Genomic DNA, 7725 nt, shown 5'->3' with positions numbered 1-7725 from the left:
TGAAGGCAAATCTGCCTCAAGACAGATAAGCCTTTAGTTAGAACAGAGCGAATCCCGAGTTTCTGGCTCACCTTGGTGATACACGGCAGCACTCCGAGCATCGGTGCTTACCTTCAGAATCTCTGCTCCTGAAGTTAACGGCCTCGGAGCTTCATCCCTCTCTGTTCTCATCTGACTCTAGGAGCTGTCAAGAAGGGAGGTACCCTACATGCGGTTGTATGGGGACAAATGTCGCGAATTAAAATTGGAGTCCCACAAAAAGACAAGAGAGAGGAAGTGACCAAGCTGCCGCTGCTGCCTGGAACCTGGAAGTGGGTCTCATAAAGACACCCACAGAAATCAGGACAGCCCCCTGGTGTTCACAGGCCTCTTCTGCGCTCTTGGTGGGTGGCTTGCTGACCCCTATGTTCTAAGGTCTGCCTGTCCAGGCACGTCCTGCATCTTTTTCTGCTTCTACCGTGGCTACTGTGGGTGTATCTTTCAGGATTCTGTAGTTATCTCTACCACCTTTGGATACGTCCCCAGTTTATACCAGTGCCAGGGAAGGAGATGAAGAAGGGACGCTGCCAAGAGACGGAAAGAATTTGCCTGTGTGGCTCATCTTTATTCTCATTGTCCTTGGTCAGGAACCCTGGCGCAATTAGTGTACTGGTGGGAGGAGGTGGAGGGCAAGGAGGGATGCGTGTTCCTCAGGAAATATATCTACTAGCTCTGTGATGTTATCAGTACATTTCCCCAAGAAAGACATTTGAACCAAGTTCTGTGAGGAAATCCGAACTACTCCATCGGCCCTCCAGAAAGAGCAATGAGGACTGCCTACTCAGAGCCCCAGCTGCTCCTCACCTCTGCTTTCTCCTTGTGAGCGGGACAGGGGGTAGGGCTTGGGTGATTTGCTTGCCAGGGCCCTTAAAAGGACAGGTCAGCCAAGAGCAATGGCAAGAGCCTGTGTGGTTTGGGGGCCTCCGGGACGTCTCTAAGTTAGTGCATGCCTGGCACAGATTTTGTTGGGCCCAGGAGGGTTGTACAAAGATGGGGACAGACCACCAAAGTCTACTAAACTAGAAGCAAGCTTTATTCCAGAAACCAGATTCCAGGAAAAAATAATAAAAAATAAATAAATAAAAAATCTCCATGGGCACAAAAAGCTTACCAGCTAGCTGAGACCACAGAGATGGATTTTGTAAGGCTGTGTCAAAGGCTGGTTTCTGAACCCACCTTTTCATAGTAGGGGCACCAAGCACTAGGTCTGAACAAAGAAGCTTTTACAATCTCGAGGTAAAACTCAGATACAGATCACCTTACTTTACAATTAACATTAATAGAGTTTTTCAGTTAAGCTAGTGTTTGTACTTAATCTATTGTATCCTTGGTACTTCCAGGTAGTGTTGACTGAAGCCCTGTGCTCTCCCCTTTGATGCTGCCAGATTCACATAGCAGGGAAAATGCATAACCCAGAGATCATATATCTGTCTCCTTAATGTTAACTCATCCCTGGTCAAGGATGGCCGGGGGTGTTAGGCTCTCATTTTGCAGAGAGATGCTTCGGCCTTGCAACAGAGCTATGGGTTGTAAAGCGGAGTAACCCACTGTTAATGGTTAATCCTTAAGCTGCTGAGAAAGATGCTGACAGTCTGCTCTCATTCTCCTAGGCTTCCAACTTTGTATTTCTTTATTTCTATATTCTTATTTCTGGAATCTACAGTTTTATATTTTTATTCTTGAACCCTTCAGTTTTCATTTACTAACCCAAGTCCTCTGGGGGTCAAACTATTGAGTAATGTGAGGGACTTCTGCGCAAACTCCTCTTGAAAAGATGATTAAATTTTAAATTAGTTTACTAATGACTGTGGTTTCGTGAGGCTTCTTGGTGTGTTCTCAGTTTTGGTGAACCCTTACCTTTGACCTCTCTCCCTCCCCCACCTCCTTTCCCATTCTAGCTAAGACCATTAGCCCTCCCTATTCTAAATTTATCACGTGTTCTGTCCCTTCTCATTTTATTTTTTGCTTATAATGCAAGATCATAGGTTTCTAAGCTGTTTCTTGTGGCCCAAGACCAAGACAGCTAATAAAACCAACAAGGGGTTGGGGGAGCTTCCCAGATTCCACTCCTAGTCAAGGAGTTGCTGGTGATGGAAGGCTGATGAAAGAGTGAAAGTCACTTTCCTTTAGGAATGTGACAAATGGGAGGCTGTCCAAGTCCCAAAGAATGACTCCTGTGCCCATGTGCATAAGAACAACACGGATTAGATTCAGTGTTTCAAAAACAAAGACTTTTGTAGCCCAGGCTAGCCTGGAAATCACTGTGTAGATAAAGATGACCCGGATCTCCTGAACCTCTGAACAGCTGGGCTTACAGGTAAGTGCCCTCCTGTCTTTCTTAGGCAATCTGTGGCATCCCACCATAATGTGTGATAATGAAGGTGAGGTTTAAATCCATTCTTTCTTTACTCAACACTCGCTTCTACTTTCCAATCTCCCATCTGCTTCTTAAGCAGGGGCAATTGTGGTTTCAAGAAATAATCTTCCAACATCAATGAGTCCATCGGCCCTTGGGAAGAAATGGGGGACAGGGAGAAATGCAAAGCTTGGCTTTGAGGAAGCACAGAAACTCAGCCTAAAGGTTTGGGAAGCTGAGGAAACTTTTGAAGTCATTTGAGAATGCCATGTCTCCTCTTGGCAGGTCATTACATTCTATGTAGCATTTCTTCTCCTTTGCCGTGATTTGTAAATTCTTAAACAAATGCAGAGGGAGGAAAAGCTAATGCTCCTGATCATACATCAGAATGGCAGCCGACAGACAGACTTCTGTGGTGTGAACAAGGTGCTCTTCCCAAAAGAAGTCCTGCATAAAGAAAGAAGGGGATCACAGAGACTGTGCCTTTAATTTCAGAGACCAGGACCCAGTGTGATGCTTTCTGTTGAGATCAGCCATGTGCCGGCTTGCAACACAGGTAACTGGCACAGCCACAGTAACCTGCACTATGCTTTAAATAACTGCCAAACAGCCCATGTCATGTCTGGTGACCGACTATGAGTGGCAAATAAAGGAAAAGCTTCAAAGTGAAGGCACATAACAGGGGGCGAGGGCTGCTGATGGATAGTAGAGTTACTTGTCATTATCTCTGTGTTTCCCCTTTATTCAAGTGGATTCCCCCATTTTTAATAGCTGTGATCCCATTTGGAATTCTGTCTCACAAGTCTATCCAAATACATATCTTGGGTGATTTCTCTTCTTTTGAGGTCTATTTCTACAGGGCAGGTATCATATGATTATAGTCACCCAGTCATGGAGTTTAGTGGGTCCTCCTCTGTTTCCCAGACAATCTGAGTCCAGGAGAGGCCATGTCATACACAGATGTTCCCACAATAATGGTGGGAATGAGGGACAGAGGATGGTTTTGAACAAAAGATGTAGCTGAAAAATAAGAACTAGATCTGCCGTTACAGAAACATGGTCATTTAAAGCAACGACAATAAATGATACCCCTTATGAAACACTTACGTGGTGCCAGGCACTGGTCCAGGTACCTGTAGGGAATCACTGGCCAGCTCCATGCATGGATAGACTGGAGCATGGAGAGGCCGATCACCTGTTCATCATCAAGTGTGATGATGAAAGCAAAGCACAGAATGATGATCCCTTTGTGGGACCTTTGTCAGAGGTTGCCTGACTCTGGTGCCCACGGCTGTCCTAATCCTCAGCACGCAGATCTTTATTCTACTGGCGACACCTCACTGGAGCTTTGAGTTGCGTTGCTTGGAAGACTGCGGGGCAGCTCAGTGCCTTGCTTGAGCATGGGCTGTCCCTGGGCCGTCCCAACGGAAAAGCCATTCTTCTCTTGATGCCAGTGCTTCCAGCGACTATTGCTACAGGCAAGGCATGCCTTCTAAGTAGTTGGCTTTCTATATCGTCTCAGAGTAGTAGATGTGGTTCAGATGGCTTTAGATTCCCTCCTGTCTCATATTAATGATTCATTTGGTCATTGGTCATGCCGCACAGATGGACTGAGATGGCTCGCTACCCTGTACCATCCCGTGTTTCACATCACAATGCTGAATCACCATGAGTCAGGGATTTAAGAGGAACTCACTTCTCTGCAACTTTGCTTTTTATTCATGCAACTAATCTAATATAACCCCAAGAAGCCTTTATTTCACTTAGAAATGTTCAAAACCGTCTACTTTCACAATTACAGAGAACACATAGAAAAAGCATGTCGCTGCAAACACCCAGAAACTTACCACCTATCCTTCCCTCCCCTTATCCCATGTGGCTTTGAGAAGTTACACACCTCCTTTTCTGTTTCCTCTCTCCAAGAAAAGTGCCAAAGTCATCAACGTCACAACCACCACACACTGCTCAAAATCCAATTGATTGTTGTTTTTAACCATGTTTTAACTTTCATTCTGTAGAGATTTAGAAAGCACTTTTATGTTTCCTGTGGGGTTTCACTAGCCCATGCCTGTCTAACTCACAGTCTCCTCGGGCATGGCCCCTTGTTTCCTTTCTTTGTCATGCACAGGTGCAGCAGCAATGTGACTGAAAACATGCTCTCCAAGGACAAGGCTAAACTCAGGGCAGCCAGCATGTGCTCAAGAGTATGGCTTGGCCATGGTTGGAAAGCGTAAGCACTATTTGAAATATATTGAATGACACAAAATGTTAAAGCTAGAGTATCGAGTAAAAAGTAGAACTGGGACTGGAGATCTGGCTCAGCAGGTAAGATCACTGGCTGTTCTTCCAGAAGACCCAGGCGCTATTCCTAGCACCCAAAATGTGTCTCACAATCAACTGCAACTCCAGTCCCAGGGTATATGATGCCTTCTTTTGGTCTCCATAGTTACCAGGCAAACATGTGGTACACAGACAGATACGTGAGGAAGATACCTATACATGAAAAAAAATACATAATACATACAACACACACACGCAAAACACACAAACATGGCTGGAGAGATGACTCAGAGGTTAAGAGCTCTGGCTGCTCTTCCAGAGGTCCTGAGTTCAATTCTAAGCAACCACATGGTGGCTCACAGCCATCTATAATGAGATCTGGTGCTCTCTTCTGGCCTGCAGGCATACACACAGGCAGAACACTGTAAATATAATAAAATAAATGAAGCTTTAAAAAACTTCAAATATTTTTTAAAAAAAACACACATAAACATAACACACATAACATAAAAGCATGCACAAAATACTTAACACACACATTAAATACATACACACACACACAAGTCTACAAAACTTACTCTGCAAAACCTCCTGGTTGCCTATTAGAACTGCTCCTGGCTCCTAGTGGCAGAGGACGGTGTCATTTGTCACTGCTTTCGTGTTCCTTTTCACTGAATATCTATGAATATGTATTACTTTTGTAAAGCAAAACAGCTTGGAGAATTAAAAGATTTGATTAACATTTTTCTCCTATGTCCTATTGTGTGGATTAGGCAGTCACCTTGGAAACTATATTTGAGAGAGCTTTAGATATTAAAATATGGGCATTAAAGTCGAATGTTTCATGATGAAAACAACACCGTAATAAAGCAATCGAGCAAACACATTCACTCAGGGTATCCAGCTACCTGTGGACTGGGAAGTGTTAGAAACTGTAACTGCTGGAGACTGTAACATGACAGAGTACAGCCTGCAGTGGCCATATGGGCAGTCACAAAGAAAACAGAAAAGCAGCCTTCCCCCTGTACTGCCTCCTAGGATAGATGAAGTGAAGGGCTAGACTTAGAGGTGTCTCGTGCATGTGTGAGGCCCTGGTTCACCCCAGCATGGCTCTGAATGAGTAAGCCATGGATTAAGATATATCAGAAGTTCTGCGAATCCAACTTAAGCCCATATTTAAAATCCTCCTTCATATTCTTTTACCTTATCACCCCCTTTAAATAAGCTATGTTTTCTCTTATGTCTCGGGTATTTTCCTAGATCACAAATGGGCCACGTGCATATACAGGCTCTCCCTAGTGCTCGCGGTACTGGAGCCAGTCTTCCAATCGCTCTCTTGCTTTTCTTTTCATTTTTCCTTTTCATAGTGAGACAGGATCTCTCCAGGTGACCCAGACTGACTTCGACCTCCCACCCCAGCTCCAAGGGATTTATTTACAGGTATGTCTTCGGATTGTCCTCAGTAGGAAGCTGAGACCTCTCATAACACCAGTGGGAGCCACTGGGATCTGTCTAGACATGAGTGAAACTCCAAACTTCAGAAGTAAAGTCACAAATTTCTTCTTAAACACTTCTAGAGAAAAGTGAGTCAGGGAGCATTTAACTTCCTAAGGAAGATGGAATGTTTTAGGCACAGCAGTATTTGAATACTGAGTCTTCTGTGACACTTTCTACTTACTTTTCTATAGCCCTTGTATGAATCCTATATACTTGGGTGCTGGGGAACCTTGGCTGGACCAGGTTGGGCATGGTCTTGGGTACCAAAAAGGTATGCACTGGGCTTGCTCTCTCTCTCCTTTCTCCCTCCCTCCCTCCCTCCCTCCCTCCCTCCCTCCCTCCCTCCCTCCCTCCTTCCTTCCCTCTCTCTCTCCCCTCTTGTCTTGATTCAGTTTCCGTTACCTATTTGTGCAGAGGACTGTGATCTGTGAGTCCCCCCTAAATAAAGAATCCCTTACTATACTCAACTCTGCATTAATGTGGGATTACTTTATTCACATTCTCCCACATCTGCCGACCAACGTGGGTACTGCCCGTAGCTACCCGGACTGGCACATCGCTTCCCACTGCTGCCTCCCATCTGCAGCGCTGCTGCAACCTCTCCAGCCACCAGAGATTTTTTCCCACCACAATCCCTGCACTGTCATGTCCGCAGGCTGTGCACAGGCCCTATTCGTGGTTCATGACTCACGGCAAACTTTGGGTTTTTTGATATTCTGGCCACCAAAAAACTTTGTCTCTCTGTGTGTACGCTCTCCCACACTTGGGTTTATCCAAATCCACACATATGTATCCATATACATAAAACCATACATACACACCCAAATATGAATAGGTTGCAGATATATGTATATGTGTGTGTATATATATATTCACATGCATACAAATTAACCCAACTTTATACTTAATCCTTTCTAAGATATTTACAAATACTTTTCCTTTAGATAAACTTTCCTAGTCTTTTTGTAAAGTGAGACACAGTATCAATATTTTTTATTGTCCCTCTATAGATCACACTAACATACACGGCAAGAAAAATGATTCTTTGTATGTTATTCTTTTTAAGATGCTCAGTTTAAATACCTATGTGTTTAGGAAGTTTTAATGGCAAGACAACCTGAAGCATTGACGGAGTGTTTCAACATTTGCAGCCTCGGTTGAGAATTAATGGAAAAAGAAATTCAAAGAGAGGGAGAAAGAAAGGAAGGGAAGGAAGGGGAGAGAGGGAGGAAGGGAGGAGCTGTCAGGTAAGGAGAGACTGTCACATGCTCACTGATTTAAGTCACAATAACTCCTGGATGCAGGGATGCAGAAGAGTAATATGGCCTCTACTGTGTCCGCTCTTCTCTTATCCTAGTGAGTCGCCCTCCGTCATGAGCAGCATAATGCTGGGATCAATGCAGGCTGACGCATTCCACCTGCCTCTCTCTGGAGCCAGTTTGGTCTGTTTGTCACATGGGTGAAGCAGGAGACCCATCATCTTCCCATTTAACCAGAAGACACAGCCATTCTAACCAGTGACTTATAAAGACACTTCCTAAATACATCATAAA

This window comes from Chionomys nivalis, chromosome 19 (genome assembly GCF_950005125.1).
Source record: "Chionomys nivalis chromosome 19, mChiNiv1.1, whole genome shotgun sequence".
Lineage (NCBI taxonomy): Eukaryota > Metazoa > Chordata > Mammalia > Rodentia > Cricetidae > Chionomys > Chionomys nivalis.
Note: the sequence above shows the minus strand (reverse complement) of the source record.